The sequence below is a fragment of the Aphelocoma coerulescens genome, chromosome 2, assembly GCF_041296385.1.
Source record: "Aphelocoma coerulescens isolate FSJ_1873_10779 chromosome 2, UR_Acoe_1.0, whole genome shotgun sequence".
In the NCBI taxonomy this organism is placed as follows: Eukaryota; Metazoa; Chordata; class Aves; order Passeriformes; family Corvidae; genus Aphelocoma; species Aphelocoma coerulescens.
In genome coordinates, this window is record NC_091015.1 from 69377530 (window position 1) to 69384549 (window position 7020).

A 7020-nucleotide genomic window follows, 5' to 3' on the forward strand; every position below is an offset into this window, starting at 1 on the left:
AAGAAGTGAGATATTATCCAGAAAACCGCTGGAAAAAGAGAAAGCATCCCTCACTGATTGTAAAACACGCATCAGTAATTTCTGGCTTCCTCTCAGTTATTCGGTCACTTGCTGTGGTCATCAAAGTCTGAAATACCCTTACTACAAGCACTTGGATTGCAAGTGCCTGGCTTTTGGCTGCCTGAAAATGAATGAGAAAAAAAAAGCCCAACCCACCTTTTGCATATTGTAATTTGGTATAATATACAAATCTCCCACAACTGCCTGAAATGAGGCTGTAGTAAGGTGGGAGTCGGCCTCTCTGACCAGGCAACCAGCAACAGGACAAAAGGAAATGGCCTCAAACTGCCCCAGGGGAGTTGCAGGTTGGACATCAAGGGGTATTTCTTCATGGAAAGGGCTGTTAAACATTGGAATGGGCTGCCAAGGGAGGTAGGTGGTGGAGTCACCATCCCTGTAGGTATTTATGAAACAACTGGATGTGGCACTCAGTGGCATGGTCTGGTTGACAAGGTGGTGATCAGTCAGAGGCTGGACTCAATCTCAGAGGTCTCCAACCTGATTGATTCTGTGATCTCAGAAAGACTTGCTAACTGTGCACTTCATTATCAGTCAATCTTGAAGTCATGGACTCTCACTCCTTCAGCTCCTCACCTACCTTTCAATCAGTATTTATTGATCTGTTCTCCTTACCGCCTTGGCAAGCAGCAGGCACTGCCTTACTAAGTCCTTACACTGTCTAAATTGGGGGAGGAAGTTAGCAAAGATACAGTGCAGTAACTGAAGGAAGGTGAAAAATATACTCAATACAGGTAACACTTGTGAATTTGGCCTTAGTTCAACACGTATGATAAAAATATGACTAAATTTGACTAAGTTTAAATGCAGCTACTGATACTGCAATGGCCTTACTATACACATAAGAGTATGACAGACTTCTAAAAAAAAAATTTGTAGAGATCCATCAAATAGATAGAAGCAGTGCTTTAATCAATTTTGTACCTTGAAGCAGCAAAATTATTTTTAGAAAAGCACTTCTAAACATTTAAGAGCAGAATATTTTCTCTCTTCCTGTGAGTTTACACGTTGTAGTAAAGGATTGCTTTAATAAAAGATATGGAATTTTATATATGTAATGACAGTACCTGTATGAACGATTAGAAAAATTATAAAATTTTGTTAATCTGGCCAAGCCATCCAAAAAAAAAAAAAAAAAAATTCAGAATATCACTAAAACCTGGAACTTGTTTCCTTAATCTAATAATTTACGCATTGTCTTTGCAGAGATAAAAGTGTTGATTCTTGATGACATCTTTGTGTTTATTTCTGTCTATCAAAGACTGGAGCAGAATCATTCAAGTTTTTCTTAGCACATTTTTCACTGCTGGGTCAATTGTAGCAGCAACAGGATGAGAAAATAAGTTGATGACTGGAAGACCAATGATGTGTTAAAACAAGTTAAGAAGGCATCAAGTGTATTAATGACAAAATTGCTCAAAGGAGAACAAACTGTGATCAAGTATGAGCCCCTTCTAACAGTTTTGTATCAAATTACTTAATTTTTTTTTAATTGGTAAGAGCTTCAGTATAATAAGAGAAAATGAAAAAAATCATCCAGTATAGCTTATGTTTCTCTTGTGCAATTTAGACCTATGATCATTTTGCACCTTTTCCTCTCACTGGAAAGAGTGGATTTCCACAGGGTGAATATATTTTCACAGGGGAGAATATATTTTTTTCAGATTTTTATACATACTGACTGAAAGCTAATTATGACTCTCCACCCTTTCTCAAATTTTAGGTAGCCTGTGACATGCCACAGAACTGCATGGATTGAAAATCTAATTATTAGTATTAGGAACTAATTAATCCTCCTTTACAATCTTCTTTCTTCTATCTTTTTGAATCCTCCTCCCTGGAATCAAACCCGAATGTGGCAAGGTCAGCCAGTTCTTCAGAACAGGAAGTAAATCTACACTCTAAAAAACGCCTCAAGCTCCGTTTTTTTCCCAGCTCAGTAGAATTACATCCTAAGACAATCATTTACTATTAAATGCTCCCTAATAGTCAGAAGTAGATGAAGTGCCCTCCTTAGGGTTGGATGATTCTGGGTGCTCTTTACAATTCTTACAAGTCATTGTTATCTGGAACAAAGAAGGCAGAGAAAAGAAAAGATGCATGAAATACATTAAATTTTTGCAATAAATTGTTATTGCAAAAGCCCAAGGAAAAGGTCCCACATGAAAGCTGTGCACACTTTCATAATTCATCCCCATTCCTCCAAAGGTTTCCTCCCTGCCAGCTTATCTCACCTTCCTTTCCACTGTTCTCTTGGCTGTTTTGCCACAGCCATCCAAGGAACTTTTTTTTCCTACAAGTTGCAACATGACCACAACTTCCTGTGAAGCTCCTGTTGTCGTTTTTGCTTGGTTCACCTCGTGCTAAAGAACTCAAGGGCTGGTATTGCCAGGGCCCCCAGAATTCCAGTGCCAACTTCATCCCAGCTGCAGAGGTTTATGAGTAGTGCAAATAGTTACTAGGAATAATCACTCTGCACTGGTTGTCCTGTCATTCCCCTTCCTACCGCTAAACCTGCTGCCCATCTGCCTGAAAAAACCCAACAAAACAAAGCAAAACAAAACCCAACACTACAACCCCCCACATACACCTGGACCATTGTTCAGAAAAAAATTATCCATGCCAGGCTTAAATGAGAGGACAACTCTTGTCCTGGTTAAACGCTGAAGTGTTTTACAGCCAGGAGAGATATCACATGTGCAAAGCTGAAAATAGTTGCCACACCATGTTTTTGTTTTGTTACCATGACAGCAATTACCAATATTTTGAAGAGAATGACTGCTCACTGACACAACATGAGGACAATGGGAAGGTGTGTTTTCTTCACCAGTCCAGGAAGTCTCATTGTGTGCCCAAATGCAATTATTTCCTATGATGTCTAGGCAAAGTTACTCATCAGAAACAGAACTGCAGCTAAGCTGAGGAAAAAAATCTGATTCAGAAAGGACCAGTGCAGAGATACAGAAGTTTTAGGATTTTTCCTCTTCAAATATTTGCTAAAAGAGGCAGAAATTTAAGGAAAAAAAAAAAGTCTCAATATTTCTTGTATTTAAATCCTCTGTCAGCTAGAACATAGAAACACTTGGCAAATAGGTGAGAACTGCCTGTTTTGGCTGCCTTTTCTTTTATACTTTCGTCAGTGTTAGAATCAAAATCTCTTATTATATGCCACAGCTGGTATAGACCAATTTTATTTTGAAAATAGCATCAAAAGGAGGCTCCACAACAGTTGGTAGGATTCTTCATGTCTTCCTAGCTTAGACCTATCTCCTCCAGAGAAAGATATATGGGAAGACCTCTGAATGGGATAACCTCACCTGTCATCTCTTCCAAGGATTCCTGAGCAAGAAATGCAGCATGCTGCTGGATTTACTGGTCTCTGTCTTCCTTCCCTGGGTCTCTCCAGCATTGTAAATGGTTATGGGACACAACACAGTTGACACACAACTCCTCAGGTGATAATACAGAGGATACAAATGATTGAAAAAACAGGACTGCAGGCACATTAGAGCTTCAGCAAGGCTGTTACTCATCTATAAAGGCACGACAATCATCAGCAACCTGTTTTTTCCAGTGTTTGTTCAAAAGAAGCAAAAGCAGGGACACAATTAAGACTGTTTTCTTAAACACATTGCCAAAAACCTTTAGCATTAGACCTACAGCTGTGCTGACTGCTCAACCTCTGTTTCAACAAGAATTACAGTGCTGTCATAGGAGTGCTCCATTGACACCCTACCATTTCCTAGCAACAATCTATGTTTTGTACATAAAAAAGTGAATGAAATACTGCCTATCAGTGTTTTCTTTCTCATTATGCTGTTAGATCTTTCCCCCTCTCCCATGTAAAATGAAAAGTCTTAATTGAACGTTTTGCAGAACTTCAGACTGTGCTCTGTAATGTAATGAATTGCCAAAGAAGCAAACCTGACATAAAACAAGGTATTTTATGTTATCCAAATTGACCCTTCTGAAAATAAAGTTAGCCTTAGTTCTTAATTCCACTACAGATTCACCAAGTTTTAACCCTGCAACGACAGACTGAGTGCCCCATAAGCAAATGGAGAGCTGGGCATTCTGCTTTCCATAGGGCTGCTTCTGAGGGGTCTTTCCTTGCAAAAATAGCATCCAGTCTTACTTTCTAAGATTTATAGTAATTTCTCATCAGTCTGGGAAAAATCATTCAACTGCAAGGCATTGTCCCGTCTTCCAAACATTTGTTGCTCTCCCACCCCCTGCCCCTTTACTTGCAGCAACCACTTAGTTAAAGGATATTTAAACACATAATTCACATTTACAGTAACACAGACACCTACCCTCCTGCAACACAAACCCAGCTAATCTACATCAACTGAGTTCTGCAACAGTCAAGTGAAGGTTTAAATGCGCTAGGAATATATGCCATCCCTTGGAGATACCCTAGCCCTCCTTGTGAGGTGGATGGGCTTCTTCTGCCCTCCCCTTAATAGCACACAGGTCAGCATTTATAATAAAACATATTCCAAGGAGGACAGTAGAAGGGTAGAAAAAACCAAACCAGAAAGAGCAGCGTGTTTCCATCCATATGGAAGTAATGGTGTGCAGACTCAAAATCCTACTGTGGCCACGTAAACAAACAGCAAAGCAACAAACACAAAAATGAGTGGCGTGGTAAGGACCAGCCCTTCACTCTGGAATGTAGGGGTGGAGAAATCAGGTTATTTTTGCTGGTCAGCTGTTCAGGTCTCATCTGCATAAATCTCTCAACGTAGCAATGTACCTGCCAGAACGCAGAAGAACTACACAACTTTAAAAATGTCTTTGAGCTTTTTCTTTTTTCTTTTTTTTTTTTTTAATAAAGAGCAAGGGAGGAACATCAGAAAGACTTTTTACTATTATTTTTTTCCTAATATTTTCAGGTAAATTCTGTCCCTGTACTTGTAAATCTCAGACAGTGGAATAAAGTTGCTCCATGCTGAATCTTTGTTTACAAAGATGTTTGCAATGTGTGCAATGCAGTCTCAACGTTCCCTTTGCTGCCACTGAAGATGACTGAGCTAAAACATGAGATTGATGATAGACATACAAAAGAGAAAAGAATAATCACAGTTATTTAGACCATTTTACATTTTCATTGATATATTTCTACCCTGTGCAAGAACAGATCTAAGATTTCTCTTGCCCTTGCTTACATCCTTAGTGCAATACACTTTTTGATATAGCATTTAATTTTCTCAATTTTTTATAGAAACCCTGGGTTCATTTTACAAAACATCCTGGGAAATTCCCCTCTCTTTCAATGGCACCATCAGAAATATTCCCACTGATGGGAACTCACATAAAGTTTGTTGACATATGGTGCCACCTATAGCCAGGAGATGTTATACACGTCACGTATAACCGATTTTAATGGGGTGCCATAGACACGGAGTCCTCTTCCAAATGAGCCAAACAGGAAATATCTGCCAGACACACAAGAAAGGAATGGTGTTTATCTTGGATTAAATACATAATGATATATGTCAAATAAACTCACAGAACTAAATCAAGTTTTTCAAATTCTTAATATTTAAATAGGACCATAAGATTACAGGCCTTTACTGGTTAGATCAAAGCTTTTCTATGTACATGAATTTATCACCTGCATAGACAAGAGCAAGTAAGACACAGCTTAGGGAATTTTTTATCCTTCAAATAAGTAAGAAAAGGACTGGCAAATTTCTTCTTAAGGCTTTTTTTGAAATAAAACAGAATCATTTGGAAAATGCAACAGCATACCACTGGTATAAGCATAGGCACATATCCCAACAAGGAAGGGGAGCAGGAGATTCTCTTTCCGCTTGAGAATCAGTAAAAATGCACTGTGACAAACAAGTGAGTGAAAGAAGTTACTTCAACCACTTACTTTAAAATTTTTGCTTTTTTTTTCCAGAGGCTGCAAACTCAAGAGTCCAATCTTTCTAAAACATATGGGAGAATGAGATTTCTCAAAGAAACACGAAAGCTTTTCTTGCAGCATTTAGTGAGCCCAATCATGTTTATCAGTACATTCAGCAAACAGGTTACAAGTCAATGTCTGCCACTTACGAGAAGGCACCACAGCTAAAACATTTGTATTTGCTTCTGGGAAGTTTTGCCCTAAAAGCATTTTTTTCCTGGGGAATGCAGGCAGCAGGACTATTGAAAGGATTGTCCAGCACGCACGGAACAGCAGTTGGAGATCGCTGTGCAAAACTAACCTTGCTTAAGGGCCAGACAGGCTGAACAAATAAGCAAACCTTCCTTAGGCACAAAGTGCTTCTGGTACAGTCATGATGCAAACAACATCCAGCCTTTTATACAACCAGCTCACGGAGCCCATGAAGACCTGTCTACAGAATTTCATGAGTTTGAGTGCATTCTGTCTGAAATCTAAGGTGAAGGTATAAAATAAGATACTGCACATTATTTCAGTTTTCAGTAGCAAACACTGCAGTTCAAACAAAAACCAAAACAAACCAGCACATTCCTCTGGAGGGGTATTTTAAACATTCTACTGTGGAATTTTATTCAAGATCTAAGGCAGGCAATTCAACAGCAAGTGCTTCAATAAAGATTTCCTCACCAACTGTAGCTATAATTCACAATCTATTACAGGAATCAATTTATATTTACTGTATGAGAAATCAGACTAACTAGGGATCAAAACCACATCAGTTTTAAAGACACTTTTCAGCTGAAATTGTTTGGGAAGCTGCAGACCAACACAAGTTTGTGCATCCACGCAAACCCTCTCCAGCAGCACTGTCACAGTGCAGCAGATCATCCATGTCACATCCAAGAACCCACAGACATGATGAGTCAGAATGCAGGAGCAGCAAAGGAGGCGAAGCACACTGCCACACACATTCCTAACAACTCCCGGACAGAAAAGCCTCGCTATGTGCTTTCTTCAGCACTCCTGCTTGGAATGAAACAATCATCCTA